The sequence below is a fragment of the Bubalus kerabau genome, chromosome 4, assembly GCF_029407905.1.
Source record: "Bubalus kerabau isolate K-KA32 ecotype Philippines breed swamp buffalo chromosome 4, PCC_UOA_SB_1v2, whole genome shotgun sequence".
NCBI classification, from domain to species: Eukaryota; Metazoa; Chordata; class Mammalia; order Artiodactyla; family Bovidae; genus Bubalus; species Bubalus kerabau.
Window position 1 is genome coordinate 164,794,528 of NC_073627.1, and position 19,881 is coordinate 164,814,408.

The following is a 19,881-nucleotide window of genomic DNA, read 5'->3' on the forward strand; positions in this document are numbered from 1 at the left end:
CTCCAAAGTGCAGTTACAGGCCTGGAGCTATTCACAGCATTCTTGATCTAACAATAGGAAAGTGGCACTTAAGAAGCAACCATATTCTGCAACTCTAGGTGGATAGTCAGGCATAGTTCAATTTATTATGACTCTAGGTTTACGTCATAGAAGGCAGCTCCAGGATTGATTTCCACACTTTGAAGAAAAAGAGTACATTTTCACAGCATCAGGGATAGAAAACACATCTAAGTTGAGCACATGTAAGAAGTTTTAGGATTATTCTAAGCTTTGCAAATTCATCTTCAGAATGTCATGAATATTGACTTTTTGTTGGTTGGATTTTGCTCATGCATTTTGTTCATGAACATGTGAGCCATACCAGTGGGACAAATGCTTGGTGATTCAGGCCTGTCCCTGAAGGATGGCTTTCAGAGGTAACCACAGATACTGAAAATGCAATTTCTTCTTTTTAAAATGTTTTAATTTCTTTTGAAATTGATTTATAAGATTCTTTACTTTTTAAATGCAATCATTCTGTTGAGTGAGGGGACTGGTCCACTGTGGAAAGTGAATGCAATCTCCTGTTGCTTGATTTTTATATCCACTGTGAGTCAGAACACTTGTATATCCTTGGTCATATCAGCAGTGCTTCTGCTTTTTTTCCCCCTGCAGTCTCAGTTTTGGTGTATCTGGATGTCTTGTCACATCATAGAAGAACAATCTTGTGAGTCCCTGGGGGGTCTGACAAGTCAAACCACTCAAAACCCTTTAATTTCAAGTGTCCTTGATCTGAGGAAGCAGCTCAGTAAATCTCTTGAGCAAGTTTTCACAACCTAGCCATATGACTGCATTAAAATAAACTTCTGTGCACTACTCACTTTCTTCCAAGTATTCCTTGAATTTGTGATGAATAATGCCATAACTTTGCATCATCTTTGTCTCTTCCTTCATCACATCATACAGTGAGCCTTATTTGGTCACTCAGCAAGTAGTTATTGAGCAAGAACCATTCTAGGTACCGGGGATGCCTCAGAGAACATCAGGCTTCTTTTCTAATGGACCAGACAGGTACAAAAATAAGTAAAATAAATAGTTTAGCAGTTTCTCCATTCTGCTATGGAGAAAAATAAGCTAGGGAAAGGAAATAGGGAATGTCTGTATATGTGTGTGTGTGTATTTGCAATTTATAATATGGTGATCAAGAAATGCCTCATTCTGATGATGACATTTGAGCAAAAACCCAAAGGAAATGAGGGGACAAGCCAGCTTGATTACTTGGGAAGGGCCTATCTAGGTAGAGGGAACAGCAAGTACAGTCTGGAGATAGAAGCAGGCCTATGAATCTTGGAGGGGCTACAAGGCCAGAGTGGTTGGAGGAGTGTGTAGAGGAAAGGGAACAGGTCAGGGGTGGTTGGTGCCAGAGCACATAGGATCTTATAGGCTGTTAGAAAAACTTGGACTTTTGCTCAAGGTGAGGTTGGAAGACATTGTGGGCTTTTGAGCAGAGGAATAACGTGCTCTGGCTTTCTGAGGAAAAGGGTCTCATCTTCTTGAAACTAGTGTTGAGACGACAAGGATAGAAGCAGATAGAAATGTATTACAGTGACTCAGGTGAGAGATAAGGGTGGTAGCTGTGGAGAAGTGAGGACACATTCAGATTCTGGACGTAGCTGGAAGGTTGAGACAGTAGCATTTTGTGAATGAATGGGGCATATGACTTGAGGGACAGAGGTTGTAATACGGCTTTTTGTCTGAATGCCTGAGAGGGTGGAATTACTGTTTATAGGGGAGGGGAAAGCTGTTGGTGGAGCAGGTTGTGTGGGAGAACATCAGGAATTTGGTGACATATGTGCATTGTAAACAGGACAGTTGGAGCCTGAGAGTGGCCAGACTCTTCATGTGAGTATGCTTCAGAAATTTGCACACCTCCTGTCTTCACTGCAGGTACTCCATCTGTGAAAAATGTTTAAACTTTAAATATTTAAATAAATTATATTCAATTCCTTGATGGCAGATACTTCGTGTCTATTAGCTGGCTGGATTAAGAAAAATCTCAAGTGGGCTGCATTGTGATAAGCAGGTTGCATGAGATCCAATGGTTCTATGAAGAATGCAGATATTTCTCTGCCAGCCTGTACAGGTGAAGCTGGAAAATACAAGAAAACAAAAACAGAGCAAGATTAGAACCTCAACAACAATTTAAAAATAAAATCACCTCATATTGTGCAAATTCAGGTGCTAAAAACAATAGGCCTGATGGGAAATCGAATTGGGAAAGAACACTTAAAACTAAGGAACTTTGTAACGAAGTACAGTCTTAATAGAAGTATTAAGGAAAAAGAAGAAAACAAAAACAGTTTACTGGTGTTTGTACCCAATATCACAGAAAAATCTTGTTGCTTTCAACACTGGAACTTAATGCTCTCATCTTTGAGAAGTAGGTCTTAGAGGATATTTACTTCTAATAGAGACCTTTTCGTCAGAATTACGAATCTGATCCAGGACATAGCCTTCTTAATTAATCAATTGTTTTAATACAAAGAGCATTGTCTCTATAGCTTCTTCAGCTGCATTTGCACCTTTGCCAGGTAACTTAAAAGAAGGAAAGTGTAATGGTTTTTTTGAAGCCACTGACTCAGCCATCACTTAAAAGTAAGTCGCTTCTTTAGGTTTTTCAGCTTTTTCCTCCTGCTGAAGGTCTTATTGCTAAGGCTTTCTCTTTAATAATCATGAGAAAACTTGAGTCTGCCTACTTGGAAATATTAACATGCTGGGGAAAATTGCATGTGAGCCAAAATGACTTCTCCATTATACTGACATCATTTGTCTATTTGCCAGATGTGTGTGAGATAATACATATCAAAGAAATAATTTTTTTTTTTTTTTTTTTTTTTTTCAGAACAGACTGTACTGTTGACCTAGGATGGCTTAGAGCTGACATATACCCTAGGACCAAACTCAGACCTACCTTTTTATTGAATAGTCTAGAATTTTTCTATTTCAAATAGGAAGTCAGTAAGAAAAATCCTAAAATTACCTCAATGGTATGTATGCTCAAAAAACATACAAAAAATCAGTGTCTCCTCATTAAAATTTTTTTTAATTTATTTTATTTTGTCTATGCTTGGTCTTCGTTTCTGCATGGGTTTTCTCTAGTTGTGGTGAGTGGGGGTACTCTCTAGTTGCAGTGCACAGGCTTTGCATTGCAGTGGCTTCTCTTGTTGTGGAGTACAGATTCTAGGGTTCTCAGGCTTCAGCAGTTGCAGTGCATGGGCTCAGTAGTTATGATTCCCATGCTCTAGAGCATGGGCTCAATAGTTGTGGTCCACGGGTTTAGTTGCTCCATGGCATGTGGAATCTTCTCAGACCAGGGATAGTACCTATGTCTCCTGCATTGGCAGGCGGATTCTCCACTACTGACCCCCAGGGAAACCTTCTTCTCTTTTTCAAAGCTATTTTAAAGCTAGAAAATAAAAACTACATCTTTAATAAGATCCACTGTCTTGAACCAACAACCAATATTATACTTGACAGTGACATGCTAGAGGATTTTCTCTTCGGGAACACATAAGCAAGCCTTCTGTCACTATTAGCATTGTTCTAGAAGTTCTGATTGATGCATTAAATCACAAAACAAAAATAAAAATAATGATCAGAAATGAAAAAACATAAACTAAGAAAGTCAACTAAAAATTATTAATAAAGGCTATATTTGATAAGTATATAAAAATCATGCATCCATGACATCAGAAGACGATTGCTACTTGGCAGGGAAACTATAACCGTGTGTTGAAAAGCATAGACATCACTCTGCAGACAAAGGTCTGTATAGTCAAGGCTATGGTCTTCCCCATAATCACGTACAGTTGTGAGAGCTGGACCGTAAAGAGGATCAAGTACCAAAGAATTAATGCCTTTGAACTGTGGTACTGGCGAGGACTCCTAAGCATCCCTTGGATAGCACGGAGATCAAACCAGTCAATCTTGAAGGAAATCAACTCTGAATACTTATTGGAAGGACTGATGCTGAAACTGAAGCTTCAGTATTTTGGTCACCTGATGCAAACAGCTGACTCATTGGAAAAGTCCCTGAGGCTGGGAATGACTAAGAGCAGGAGAATGACATGGTTGGATGGTATCACCGACTCAATGGACATGAGTTTGAGCAAACTCTGGCAGTTAGTGAAGGACTGGGAAGCCTGGCATGCTGCAGTCCAGGAGGCAGCAGAGAGTAGGACATAAATGGGCAACTGAACAACAACAACATTCAAAAAGCAGTACCTTTCCCAAGTGTCAACAATAACCAGTTGGAAACACATAATGGGAAAAATATCCCGTTCACCATCAGATCAGATCAGATCAGATCAGTTGCTCAGTCGTGTCCGACAATTTGCGACTCCATGAATCGCAGCACGCCAGGCCTCCCTGTCCATCACCAACTCCCGGAGTTCACTGAGACTCACGTCCGTCGAGTCAGTGATGCCATCCAGCCATCTCATCCTCTGTCGTCCCCTTCTCCTCCTGCCCCCAATCCCTCCCAGCATCAGAGTCTTTTCCAATGAGTCAACTCTTCGCATGAGGTGGCCAAAGTATTGGAGTTTCAGCTTTAGCATCATTCCTTCCAAAGAACACCCAGGACCGATCTCCTTCAGAATGGACTGGTTGGATCTCCTTGCAGTCCAAGGGACTCTCAAAGTCTTCTCCAACACCACAGTTCAAAAGCATCAATTCTTCGGTGCTCAGCCTTCTTCACAGTCCAACTCTCACATCCATACATGACCACAGGAAAAACCATAGCCTTGACTAGACGAACCTTTGTTGGCAAAGTAATGTCTCTGCTTTTGAATATGCTATCTAGGTTGGTCATAACTTTCCTTCCAAGGAGTAAGCGTCTTTTAATTTCATGGCTGCAGTCACCATCTGCAGTGATTTTGGAGCCCAGAAAAATAAAGTCTGACACGGTTTCCACTGTTTCCCCATCTATTTCCCTTAGGGAAAACCACTAGACCATTCAGGTATGACCTAAATCAAATCCCTTATGATTATACAGTGGAACTGAGAAATAGATTTAAGGGACTAGATCTGATAGATAGAGTGCCTGATGAACTATGGACGGAGGTTCATGACACTGTACAGGAGACAGGGATCAAGACCATCCCCAAGAAAAAGAAATGCAAAAAAGCAAAATGGCTGTCTGGGGAAGCCTTACAAATAGCTGTGAAAAGAAGAGAAGTGAAAAGCAAAGGAGAAAAGGAAAGATATAAACATCTGAATGCAGAGTTCCAAAGAATAGCAAGAAGAAATAAGAAAGCTTTCTTCAGCAATCAATGCAAAGAAATAGAGGAAAACAACAGAATGGGAAAGACTAGGGATCTCTTTAAGAAAATTAGAGATACCAAAGGAACATTTCATGCAAAGATGGGCTCAATAAAGGACAGAAATGGTATGGACCTAACAGAAGCAGAAGATATTAAGAAGAGATGGCAAGAATACACAGAACAACTGTACAAAAAAGATCTTCATGACCCAGATAATCACGATGGTGTGATCACTGACCTAGAGCCAGACATCCTGGAATGTGAAGTCAAGTGGGCCTTAGAAAGCATCACTACAAACAAAGCTAGTGGAGGTGATGGAATTCCAGTGGAGCTATTTTAAATCCTGAAAGATGATGCTGTGAAAGTGCTGCACTCAATATGCCAGCAGACTTGGAAAACTCAGCAGTGGCCACAGGACTGGAAAAGGTCAGTTTTCATTCCAATCCCAAAGAAAGGCAATGCCAAAGAATGCTCAAACTGCCACACAATTGCACTCATCTCACACGCTAGTGAAGTAATGCTCAAAATTCTCCAAGCCAGGCTTCAGCAATACGTGAACCGTGAACTTCCAGATGTTCAAGCTGGTTTTAGAAAAGGCAGAGGAAGCAGAGATCAAATTGCCAACATCCACTGGATCATGGAAAAAGCAATAGAGTTCCAGAAAAGCATCTATTTCTGCTTTATTGACTATGCCAAAGCCCATGACTGTGTGGATCCCAATAAACTGTGGAAAATTCTTCAAGAGATGGGAATACCAGACCACCTGATGTGCCTCTTGAGAAATTTGTATGCAGGTCAGGAAGCAACAGTTAGAACTGGACATGGAACAACAGACTGGTTCCAAATAGGAAAAGGAGTACGTCAAGGCTGTATATTGTCACTCTGTTTATTTAACTTCTATGCAGAGTACATCATGAGAAACGCTGGACTGGAAGAAACACAAACTGGAATCAAGATTGCTGGGAGAAATATCAATAACCTCAGATATGCAGATGACACCACCCTTATGGCAGAAAGTGAAGAGGAACTCAAAAGCCTCTTGATGAAAGGGAAAGTGGAGAGTGCAGAAGTTGGCTTAAAGCTCAACATTCAGAAAACAAAGATCATGGCATCCGGTCCCACCACTTCATGGGAAATAGATGGGGAAACAGTGGAAACAGTGTCTAGGCCCTTAAATCTATTTCTCACTTCCACTGTATAATCATAAGGGATTTGATTTAGGTCATACCTGAATGGTCTAGTGGTTTTCCCTACTTTCTTCAATTTAAGTCTGAATTTGGCAATAAGGAGTTCATGGTCTGAGCCACAGTCAGCTCCTGGTCTTGTTTTTGCTGACTGTATAGAGCTTCTCCATCTTTGGCTGCAAAGAATATAATCAATCTGATTTCGGTGTTGACCATCTGGTGATGTCCATGTATAGATTCTTCTCTTGTGTTGTTGGAAGAGGGTGTTTGTTCAGACCAGTGCATTTTCTTGGCAAAACTCTATTAGTCTTTGCCCTGCTTCATTCCGTATTCCAAGGCCAAATTTGCCTGTTAACTCCAGGTGTTTCTTGACTTCCTACTTTTGCATTCCAGTCCCCTGTAATGAAAAGGACATCTTTTTTGGGTGTTAGTTCTAAAAGGTCTTGTAGGTCTTCATAGACCTGATCCACTTCAGCTTCTTCAGCATTACTGGTTGGGGCATAGACTTGGATTACTGTGATATTGAATGGTTTGCCTTGGAAACGAACAGAGATCATTCTGTCGTTTTTGAGATTGCATACAAGTACTGCATTTTGGACTCTTTTGTTGACCATGATGGCCACTCCATTTCTTCTGAGGGATTCCTGCCCGCAGTAGTAGATATAATGGTCATCTGAGTTAAATTCACCCATTCCAGTCCATATCAGATCGCTGATTCCTAGAATGTCGACATTCACTCTTGCCATCTCTTGTTTGACCACTTCCAATTTGCCTTGATTCATGGACCTGACATTCCAGGTTCCTACGCAATATTGCTCTTTACAGCATCAGACCTTGCTTCTGTCACCAGTCACATCCACAGCTGGGTATTGTTTTTGCTTTGGCTCCATCCCTTCATTCTTTCTGGAGTTATTTCTCCACTGATCTCCAGTAGCATATTGGGCACCTACTGACCTGGGGCGTTTCTCTTTCAGTATCCTATCATTTTGCATTTTCATACTGTTCATGGGGTTCTCAAGGCAAGAATACTGAAGTGCTTTGCCATTCCCTTCTCTAGTGGACCACATTCTGTCAAATCTCTCCACCATGACCCGCCCATCTTAGTAACAACAAATACAAAATACCTAGAAATAACCCTAACAAATAATATATGTGATCAAAATTAAGAAAATTATAAAGCTTTTCTTGAGATTTATAAAACTTGAATGAACTGGAAGAATATACTTTGTTGCTGGATGCAAAAACTGAAATATTGAGATGATACAATTTTTCCCTAATTTATAAATTTAACATGATCTGAGTAAAAGATGCATTTATTTTTAGAGGACTTGACCACACAATAAACATAAAGGAAATAATCAAGCTGTAGCAATCAGTAATTTGTTACAGTTTAGCAGAGTGGTTGTGAGTTTAGGTATTGAGGTAGAGTGCTTGGGTTTCAGGTCTGTCAAAAGGAAAAGGAGGAGGCAGAGGATGAGACAGATGGCATCACCTACTCAATAGACGTGTTTGAGCAAACTCCAGGAGATAGTGAAGGACAGGAACCTGTCCATGGGGTTGCAAAGAGTTGGACACAACTTAGCAACTGAACAACTTACCAGACTTACAACCACAATTCAGTTACCTAATCTCTCCAACCATGAGTTTCTTCACCTGTAAAGTGTGAGATTCAATGAGATGGAGAAACTTGCTGGTTCATGGAAGTTCTCAAAAAATGTTAGATGCTATTGTTGATGACACAATAGTGAAATAGGTCAATGGGAGAGAATAGTGTAAACATAAGACCATACTGTAAATAAAAATTTATTTGTTAAAGCCATTTTGAATCAACAGGCAATTGATGTCATTATATTTAGTAGTTAAAAATTTTTGAAGTAAGCCAGAAAGAAAAACACCAATACAGTATACTAATGCATATATATGGAATTTAGAAAGATGATAATGATAACCCTGTATGCAAGACAGCAAAAGAGACGCAGATGTATAGAACAGTCTTTTGGACTCTGTGGGAGAGGGAGAGGGTGGGATGATTTGGGAGAATGGCATTGAAACATGTATAATATCATATAAGAAACGAATTGCCAGTCCAGGTTTGATGCATGAAACAGGATGCTTGGGGCTGGTGAACTGGGATGACCCAGAGGGATGGTACAGGGAGGGAGGTGGGTGGGGGCGGTTCAGGATGGGCAACACGTGTACACCCGTGGTGGATTCATGTTGATGCTTGGCAAAACCAATACAATATTGTAAAGTAAAAAAAAAAAAAAAAAAGAATTTTGTTTTGCTTGAGGTAAAAAAAAATAATTTTTTTTCAAATAACTCATACATTAAAATTAATTTTATGAGACAGTAAGTAGAAGAAAAAATAATCAAATCATTGAAGTGTTTAAAAGCAGTTTGAAAAGGTCCAAAGTCAAACTGATTTGGCTATGCAAAAAAAGAAATTTTTTTGCCTGCATTGCAGCATGTGGGACCTTAGTTTCCCAACTAGGGATTAAATCTGGGCCCCCTGCAGTGGAAGTTCAGTCTTAACCACTAGACCACCAGAAAAGTACCCCCCCCCCCAAACTTTTTCTATATAAAAGAAAAAGTCACAAATTGCATGACAGGCATAAGTGGTGTATTGGTCAATATTAACAACATTAAAGAAATAATATGCCCAGATTTGTCACATTTGCAGATTTCCATGGTATAAGTACTCCCACCAGGCTACCAACATGAAGTTGGGTGCTCAGGAGCTGGTACATGCCAGCTGCAGCACACCCCTTACACAGATGTGACAGAGGATGCTGAAAAACCACCTAGAGATCAGCCTCAGGCCAGCACACATTTCTGCTTGAAGCTGCCTCCCCCAGAAAGCAGAGACAGTTGGGAGTAAGCATCCACTGTGTTGTATTACGGAGAGTTCCTTGAGCTGGACTTGTACCAGACAGGGTTTTGGACCTACAAAGGATCTCTGGGATGGAAAGATCCCTGTGGGGTGGTTGGGACCTACACTAGGAATAGCCCCTTTCGGGCCAAATCGTACTTCCCCTTAGGCTGAGGACTAAGGGGAGAGGTATTGCTAGGCAATTCACTTAGCGGAAAAAGAACAGTTGGACCAGAGCAGAGGTTCTTTTTTCCTTGATTTGTTCCTCCAAAGCCCATGATACTCTTGGCAGTGGGGCATGTGTTTTGCTATCTCTGGATACTTGTGTTCTCATCTCTGTTTTTTAATTCTCACTTTGATATTGTTCAATCACTATGATAGTTTTTATTAGTGAGAGCACAAAAACTTGTGTCTAGACAATGATGATGTGACCCAAGTGATATTTATAGCACACCGGGACGCCAAAGATGTGTCTCACTGTGGCCAGGGAGCCAAGGTATTGTTAGGGTTAAAAGCAGCCAAGTATGGATCCCTGGAGTCCTACCTCCTGTTTGTTGGCTGTAGGATTCTATTAGGGGCTTGTGCTTTTATTCCACAGTGGACTGCTAGCTGGTCATTTTGTAACCCAGTCTTAAATGTACCATCTTGGAATAGGTTGTTTTTTTGTGATCATGTCTGTGTTGGAGAAGGTTCTTGAGAGCCCCTTGGACTGCAAGAAGATCAAACCAGTCAGTCCTAAAGGAAATCAGTCCTGAAATATACATTGGAAGGACTAATGCTGAAAGTGAAACGTCAATACTTTGGCCACCTGATGCAAAGAGTCAACTCATTGGAAAAGACCCCAATGACGGGAAAGATTGAAGGCAGAAGGAGAAGGGGACAACAGAGGATGAGATGGTTGAATGCCATCACTGACTCAATGGACAAGAATTTAAGCAAGCTTCGGGAGATGGTGAAGGACAGGGAAGCCTGGCATGCTGCAGTCCATGGGGTTGCAAAGAGTCGGACATGACTGAACAACAAATCTGTAGTTCTAACAGAAGATTAGTTTATTATAAGGTCAACTTCATGCAAAGAAGCAGAATTTAATTGGATTTCAGAGAAGTGGAGAGCTACTAAAGATGGGAATAGTATCTTTAAAAGTGGTATAGTTTGAAGTCTAATTGAGAATCATTACTTTGGGCAGCAGGGAAAGAAGAGTTGACATAGAGGTGAGATAAAGGTATAGAGAGAGAAAGAAAAAGTTGTTACTTTTAAGGGGCTAATAGTTAATCTTGTGAGAAAAGTAGCTTTAATAGACACACAGAGGACTGACTGATGGGAAAGATAGTTTGCCAAAATTGGATACAAACCAGTTAAGATATAAATGAGATCTTCCTGAGCTTGAGACTTGGCATTGGAGGTGGACAGAAATGGTTTCTTATGAGTGGGATGCTTTAATGACTCATTGGGCATGGAGATTTACAGATGCTCATGTTTTCAGAGCATTTATTTATTCAAGGTTGGTCCATTAACATTCGTTATTCTTGGTTGATTTTTTTTTTTAAGAGCAAGTTTAGTATCTGTCATGTATAGGGCTATTAATTTGATGACTCATTGCTCCTCCTCACTTACTTGGATGTTTCTAGTCTTTTTGTGTGAGTTTTCTTTTAATCACTTTAGGTCTTTAACTGGTTTTCATTAATTCTGCTTCTCCTGGAAACCTTTGCTGATTTGTGAAACCATTGTTTCTCAGGATTGGAAGGGTCGGAAATAGTCTAATCCATAGATAATTTAATGCTTGATTCTCTTGTATTGTTCTTTTCCATTTTCGACTTAAATAACTGATATCTTGATTTTAGTAGTTGGATTTATCAAGAAGTAGGAACTGGGGGCTTTGTGACAACATAGCATTCTCAGACCCAGAGTCATTTGGAGATAACCAGTTGGCCATACTTTGGAGTAGCTGAGGGCCAGCTGGTTTTGATGCTAAAGTATTAATACCATCCAGTGGCATCTACTACAGGGTACTCTGACCTTTCTTTTTAAACCTGAACTGGGGGTGGGTAGTTAGACTTAGGACTCAGACTCTAGGGCCAGGCTAAACCTAGGAATCTTATGCTTCTAGCACTTTCTCCATGGTTCTGATCTATGCATTGGGCAGGGAAAGGGTTTTGGTTGGTAGTACAGAATCAGCCTCTTTCCTTTTAAAGTTTGTTGGCTAAAGCCGGTCTGCTGTTCTTAGAGATGCCTGTTTGTAAATTAGGCTAAAATGCTGGGAAACATTCTCTAGAAGGATTCTAAATTATAACTCTTTCATATTTTCTGCTTATATAATTTGAATGCAGAGTCCTTGGTGTGGTTCAGGCTTTACCAAGGAAGCCCAGTTGATGGCTGCCAGGAGGCTTGACTAACTGTTGTTTCTGGAATTCACCAAGCCCTGGGGCTTCAAGGCTCAGAATCTTGATTTTACTTTATGAGTCCATATTTTTGTTAATAGTAGATTCATGTAAACTCTAGTCTTAAGACACATGCATCATCTCGGGAGGCTAATTTATTAAACTGACCTACAGACCAGAAGATTTTTGTCAGCTTAGCTAGTATTAAGGTAAAGCCAAATTATTATTTAAGAATTATCATATTTATGCTTAATAGAAAAGCTGCTGCTGCTAAGTTGCTTCAGTCGTGTCTGACTCTGTGCGACCCCATAGACGGCAACCCACCAGGCTCCCCCGTCCCTGGGATTCTCCAGGCAAGAACACTGGAGTGGCTTGCCATTTCCTTCTCCAATGCATGAAAGTGAAAAGTGAAAGTGAAGTCGCTCAGTCGTGTCCGACTCTTAGCGACCCCATGGACTGCAGCCTACCAGACTCCTCCGTCCATGGGATTTTCCAGGCAAGAGTACTGGAGTGGGGTGCCATCACCTTCTCCAAATAGAAAAGCAGTGATTATTTAAAAATCCAACCCAAATATGGACATATATAAATAGAGTCCTTTCTGATCCCACCTCATGAGATAACAGTTGTTCACAGCTTAGTCTATAAATATTCTTCCAGACTCTCTGCATATGCAGGAACTTCTATTGCTCCATTGCTTTATTTTCTAAAGTTCTGTAGTTATGTTATGCACACTGCTTGTCAATTTGTGGGAAGCCAGAGGACAGTGAGGTCGCCTAATGACATGGAATCAGATGAAGGGGAGTAGACTGGATGACTCATGGCACAGCAGCTCCATATCCTGAATTGTCTATTCAGCGTTCTAGAGTCTGCTGCCCTGGCACCCCTTCCCCAAAACAATTTGGAAGACCAGTGTCAGTGTGTATCTTTCAGACGATAATTTGTCACTATAATTGGCCAATTACAGATCCTGGCACCCAAGAGGTGCTAAATAAATAGTACATGTGTATGTACTTCTCCGCCTGGCCCCTTTTTTCTGACAAGTACATTCTGTAGCTGTGTTTTATACCATGGTCTAGTTTTGCCTTGGTCTGTGTGTCCTTTGGTCTCTTTAAAAGATGACTTTTCTCTCTCTACTTTCATCTGTTTTATCTTGTATTTCGGGCTTCCCAGGTGGCTCAGTAGTAAAGAATCTACCTGCTAATGCAGGAGACTTGGGTTTGATTCCTGGGTCGCAAAGATCCCCTGGAGGAGGACATGGCAACCCACTCCAGTATTCTTGCCTGGGAAATCCTCATGGACAGAGGAGCCTGGCAACTACAGCCCATGGGGTTGCAAAAGAGTTGTTTAGTGACTAAACAACAACCTTATATTTCAGTTCTCTGCAACCTTACTTCTCTTTTCCCCTTATGCTACCTACAAAGGGAATGAAAATCTGCACTTTAGTAATTCTTGTAATTTCTAATTTCTCAGCAAAAAATGTTTTCTTTCATCAAATTTTACTATTACCCAGCTCTTTACCTTAAACTATTTCGCTTTTATCTTGTATACCTAGTGGAGCTATATTAAAAGTGTTCATATGGAGTCTGTCTGTAGAACTCCATATGTGAAGTAGCCAGAATTGACCCCCTTTTAGTGCAGTTTTTCTTATACATACAACAACTCTATTGAGATGTAACCATATACTATATAATTTACCCATCTTAAGTGTACTGCTCAATGATTTTGAGTATGTCCACTGAGTTTTGATCACTGCAATCAATTTTAGAACATTTTCATCATCCTCCGAAGAAAGTCATTCCTCACTCCCCTCAACTCCCATCCAACCCTAGGGAAACACTAACCTATTTTCTCTTTCTATAGATTTGCCTGTTTTGGACATTTCATATAAACAGAATTACATACACTTAAATGTGGACTTTGTGTTTGTCTTCTTTCGGGTACATTGTTTTCAAAGTTCATCCATGTTATAGTATGTTTCACTTCCTTTTTATTCCAAAACATATCTTCCATGCTATGGGATAAATCACATTTGTATGTATCTATTCATCAGTTGATAGACATTTGTATGTGATTTCCTAATAGCAAAGTAGCGTTTTAAATAATTATTACTCTTGAAATCCAAACAAATGCTATGCAAAATATAGATGGAAGTTATGGAAAGCTAGGAGGAAAAAACTTTGTTTCTACCTGTTAAACACCACTACAGGTGTTTTCTTCAAATATCAGTAATATTTGGACATTTGGAAATTATCTTTGAAATCAAAATACAAAATATGCTTAAAAATATGTTATTCTTGGTTATGTCCTACAATTTTCCTGTAAGAAGAAATATTAGCCATGCAAACAATCAATTTAGATAAAACATGCCGCAGAATGTACTATAGTATTTTTGCTGTTCATTTGACCCTTGAACAGCATGGGTTTGAACTGTGTGGGTCTACTTGTTCTCAGATTTTTCCAACAGTAAATACCACAGTTCCACATGATCCGTGGGTGGTTGAATCCTCCAGTCAGAATCTGGGATATGAAAGAAGCATGTATACAGAGGGTTGACTATAAAGTCATATGCAGATTTTTGACTGCATGGGGTTAGATGCCCCTAACCTTTGCATTGTTCAATGGTAAACTGTAATTCTTATGCCTCTTATTTCCTCCTCCCTTCCTTTCCACATCCAATCATCCACAGTGTCCATATGAGATATGTTTTTTTTAAATTAAAATTTGTATTGAAGATAATTTACAATGTTTTGTTAATTTCTTATGTTCAGCAAAGTGACTCAGTTATAAATACATGTGTTCTTTTTTATATTCTTTTCTATTAAGGTTTATTACAGAATACGGTAGGACCTTGTTGTTTATCCAGTCTATATGTAGTACTTTGCGTCTGCTAATCCCAAACTCCCAGTCCACCCCACCTATCCTTTGGCAACCACAAGTCTGTTCCTTATGTCCATACAGGATACAGTTACCACAATAAACAGGGCAGAATCGAGTGATCATGGGCCTTAGGGCTCAACTACCTGCTTCACATCCCTGCTTTTTTAGTGCTTATTGGCTGTATACGCTGTATACATCTCTTAACTACACTGGTGTATTTCCTCTGTAATGTTTATTAGAGTGTACTACCCACTCCAGTACTCTTGCCTGGAAAATCCCATGGACAGAGGAGCCTGGTAGACTACAGCCCATGGGGTCGTGAAGAGTTGGACATGACTGAGCGACTTCACCTCTCAGATATTACTGGTTCTCCTGCATTTTTCAGGAGAAATCTTGCTATTGCCTAGGTGATTCTCAGCATACAGCTTTCTAGTGAAGTTTGAAATGTTCTGCTCTCTTGTCAATAAGTGTCAGATAGAATGACTTCAATACATTCTGGTTGTTTTCATTTGTGCATCTATTTATAGCTGACACTATATTGAGGAAGTAGAAAAAGCATGACCTGGAGAAATGGGAGTTAATATTTATCGTTGTTATTTCTTCCATAATTAAATAGCATGAATGGAAGTAAAAAATGCATTATAAGTCTAACTATTTAAAAACTGCACTATCCTTTTCTAATGCTTGTACATTGGGATAGACTATTTTATAAATTGTATAACTGGAACATGGCATACTTTTATACCCTGTTTCTGAACACAGCTTTTTATCATTATCATTTTATATGTTACTGTGCAACATCTTTATAATTATCCTTATGGTTGCTTAATATTTCATTCTCATTTTTAACTATTTTTGATTAGTAGATAGTTAATTTCTATTTTTTTTCTCATAATAGCACTATATTGAACATCCCACATGCAGTTCTTTTAATGTTTTAGATTACTTTGAGTTATTTGAAATGTATCACCAAATTACTTTCCAGAAATGTCTAACTGATATACATTGCTTTCAGTTGCAGAATAGTCTTTTTTAAAAAAATTGAAGTATAGTTGACATGCCATATTAAGTTACAAGTGTACAACTTGTACAATAATGATTCACAATTTTTAAAGGTTGTACTCCATTTACAGTTTTTGTAAAATGTTGGCTATATTCTCTGTATTGTATGATATATCCATGTAGCTTCTTTTATACCTAACAATTGATTGCTCTTAATTCCTTACCCCTATATTGCCCCTCTCCCTTCCATCTCCCCACTAGTAACTGCTAGTTTGTTCTCTCTGCTTGTTTTTTTGTTACATTCAATAGTTTGTTGTATTTTTTATTCTGCATATAAGTGATACTAATATTTGTCTTCCTCTGTCTGATTTATTTCACTTAGCATTAATACCTTCCAAGTCCATCCATGTTGTTGCAGATGGCAAGGTTTCATTCTCTTTTTATGAGTTTCAGCATAGTTTTAGCCAGTGCCATCAGCCTTTTCTTCTGAGTACTTTTCAGTGGGAGCATCCATCCTAACCATGAACTCTTATGCTCTGGTTTGCAGAAATGCATTCAGAGAAAGATTGGCACTGTCTGTATTCACGTCTCCCGGTCTGTGGGTGGCTAAATATGTTTTGGAGAGTCTCATAATAAGGTCTCAGAGAAGTCCTACTGAAAAGACTAGACTTCATTAACTAGCATTTCTAAAACTTACTTAAATCTAGAATTTGTTTTTCTCATAGACTCTATTGACAAACCTCTCTGGGAAATGCTATATTGTGTAATATCTGTAGGAAAAGGAGCCAGCCTGTGGTGCAGTAGAATGCTTTTTAGGGAAATGATCTCATGCAGGAGACAGTGAGGACGTTTGCTCAAACATTATGGTACTTAATGGTGAAAGACCTTGCCTTGTTCATTCATCCATTAAATAAATTTACTGAGAGCCTATTATGTGCTAGACACTGTTCATCTACTGGTGATATAGCAGTGAATAAAACCAACAAGTCCTTGCCCTGAAGTAGGCAGTAAGTTTGGAAGAATAGCCATTATATAATTCAAACACTTAGGGCAAGACTCTCTACACATTGTTTCATGTGGAGTAGGTTTCCTCTTGAAGAATTTTAAGTGCTTACTGATCCCTGATTTAAACAAAAAAAAAATAGAAACATTATCCTTGACTCTCAAAAAACTTGTCATCTACTGGAGAAGTAAGTAATTATAATGTGAAATAATAATTATTGTGATGGTGGTAAGAACATGGTATGCAATCGTAACTTCAAAGAAAGGAATGTAATCTATATTTTCATAAATCATTTACCTATAATAGGAATTTGTTCCCTTCAGAGTTTTTAGGCACTGCTACAGAACTGAACATATATTTATTTCTGTGCACAATTACTGTAGACTAAAGACATCTTCATTGCCAAAGACAAGACCTAATTTTGATTTAAGACATAAATTTACTCACTTCCACTTACCCATTAGCTATGATATATGATCAGAGTAGTCTTCATGTGTCTTCTCCATAAGTCATCATAGTCTTCATAAGTTAGTTCTTAGCCATTGCATCAGGGAAAGGAAGCAAGGCTGGAATGAGAATCCTATCTTGAGTACCTGTGAGTTCCTGCTTTAAGAGAAAGGGTAACAGTATGCTGCTGCTGCTGCTGCTAAGCACTTCAGTCGTGTCTGACTCTGTGCGACCCCATAGACGGCAGCCCACCAGGCTCCCCCATCCCTGGGATTCTCCAGGAAAGAACACTGGAGTGGGTAACAGTATAAAAGTCAGTAAATCCATTAGCTACAGGAAACTGGCTGTACTATAGTAAGTTGGAGGTGCAAAGAACAGCTTTGGTCTTATCAGTCTGCCCTTGGTGTCACCAAGTACTGAAGATATTCTGACACTTGTAGACTGTGATGGGGAGAAATGAAGCCCATAAAAACTATATAATTAAAACCAAATACTAATTTTAAATTAAAAATGTTACTTTCCACTGATTCAGAAGAAAGGCAAGTTAGAAATACTATTCAAGGGTTACAGACAAGGTTTATCTGTATAATTTTGATGGTGTTTCTTTGCTCATGGAGGTACAATATGCTGTGAGCTATGTTGTAGGGTAGGAGGAATGTGGCCCCTGCCTAGTAATTGTCATGTGCTCGTGTATAAGAAAGACAGCCCCTGGGTTGTCTGATGGAAGAAGGACATCTTTGTAACAAACCCACAGGTTTTTTTTTTAGGGCATTCAGGGAAAGAATGAAGTCATTGGCAACATATCTCCCCATGGTCTTTCTGTCACTATGCAAATGCATAACTTAGAGCAACTATCATTGCCATTTCACTTTTTCCTTAAACAGAGGAATGTTTGTGGTTTAGCATAAAGTTCATGAACTAAGAAAAGCAGTTGGACACAGATGCCTGTATCTTTCTACTCAATGTAGCTTATTACCTTTAACTGCCTGTTAAAATCATGCTTTTATTTTTCCTTTTCAAATATGAATTGCTATCACCAGGCTTAGCAAATGAAATGGATTACTTATGGTAACTGTACATAGTTATGCACTCCAAATCCTTGAAAGAGCTTTCCCAAAGGACAGACAATGTCTTTCAAAATCCTATTACAAGATTTTATTTTCAGGTGCTATGAACAGAAAGCTGAAAGCCTCCATGTTTTATTGCTACCCAACTTCATCAGGTCTGCTCACTCTACTGAAAATTGTGGCAAAAATGATACACATCAGCTCTTTTATTCTTTTGTTACTACTCTGTGCAAATAAAAGCATATTGGGGAATTTAATGACCCATTAAGTCCTTTGAGGGAGCTTTGAAGATTTGGAGTGTATGACTATCTGTCTTTAACACTGGAGGTTTTTGTGTAAAGTAGATTGACATGAACAAAATAAAGTCTTCACAGATAGCCCAGTGCTTACAACAAATGTACTTAAATCACAAATGTCTATAGTAGTGACCTTGGAGATGAATTCAGTGACTAGAGGCTTTCTGGTTGTGCCAAGGAGTAGAGCTGCTAGAACTATGATCCTGTTTCAGAGGTGGTCTGTTTACCCAGAAAATAGAGACTGTGGTGGTCAAAGAAAATTGGAGAGAGGGAATTTGATTATTCAGAAAAGTAATGAACACTTTCCAAGGATACATCCTGGAAATCTGCTGGGTGAAAGACCACATCTTAGCTTGCTTTAGCCTTCACATATAGAGTTGGCTTTTCATTGGAATCTGGGAAAGGCAGGGTGGATGAATCTGTGTTGTAGAGAGGTAGGCACACAGGAAGGATGATATTAGTATGCCTGTCATTAGGTGTAGGCTTCAGTTTATTGCAATCCCTGGCCAGTCAGTCTAACTGTACTTTTTGCTGATCCCGTAGGAACATAAGCAAGTGTTGATAACCTGATATTGATCTGGATTCTGTTTAAATTTCTAAGTACTTAACCATGAGTAATGAATCGTTGTGGTATACCTCCTGGCTAATTAAAACACAGAGGCATGGGCAGTGCTGTAGCTGTGAATTGCTGGCCGAAATGGTGTTGGAATTGACTCTGGTTTGTCCTTTTTTTTCAGGGTTAATACTACCTATACCCTACTTTTCTTTCTCTGGACCAGCCTCCCAGATTGCCACTTACTGTTGCTTTGAATGAAGGAGAATGCAGTTCTCTAGCTTGCTCTGGGGAAATAACAAGGGGGAGCCTCTAGTCCTTTAGCCTATCAGAAATTCCAGCTTACAGTGACTCTGGATATATGTGACCAGATACTACTTAACTCAGTATTAGTGGGAATCTCAATGATATCAACATGAAAATATTATTCTAGTTAGCTTAATAAATATAGCCCTGCTCTAATTGTACCAGAAAACAAAGCACAATATGTTTTCTCTTTTCCAAAACTGAAAGGCCTCTTTCTAAGTGGAGCAGCCATAAAATGTAGTATAGAGAAATCTTAATGGCTACAAAGAGAGAAAAATGGCTGACTTGTGTTTGTTTTTTTTTTTATAAATCAACTTAATGTTCTGTTTGTTTACTACTACACATTTCTGAGTGGAATACTTCTTCTTTGGCAGTCAATATTTCCCATCAGAGCTATAAAGAATTTTTAGTATGTTTTGGGCACAAAACGCATTCTATTTTAGACAACAGAGAATCATTTTTTAGTGTTTGCTTCAGAAGTTTATGAGGTAATTTCAACAAATCTTACAAATGTTGCTTCACGGTTCCCCATCTCTATTCCTGCAGTACTTTTTAAACATCTTTATTTTGACATCACTTATGTTACCAAGTCCTCAGTT

General features: G+C 39.1%; 1 protein-coding gene and 1 long non-coding RNA gene across 6 annotated transcripts in view; one reads left to right on the forward strand and one right to left on the reverse strand.

The window, feature by feature from the left end:
- The window catches only part of SLC44A1 (solute carrier family 44 member 1), a 251,700-nt gene that overhangs the window by 36,294 nt on the left and 195,525 nt on the right, over nucleotides 1-19,881 (forward strand). The gene's annotated exons all lie outside the window — the stretch shown is intronic.
- LOC129650590 (uncharacterized) lies at nucleotides 718-17,172 on the reverse strand. Its single transcript, XR_008713847.1, has 3 exons — nucleotides 17,071-17,172; nucleotides 1,909-2,128; nucleotides 718-1,034 (listed from the first exon to the last, which is right to left on the reverse strand). It is a non-coding gene; the product is annotated as an uncharacterized LOC129650590 (long non-coding RNA).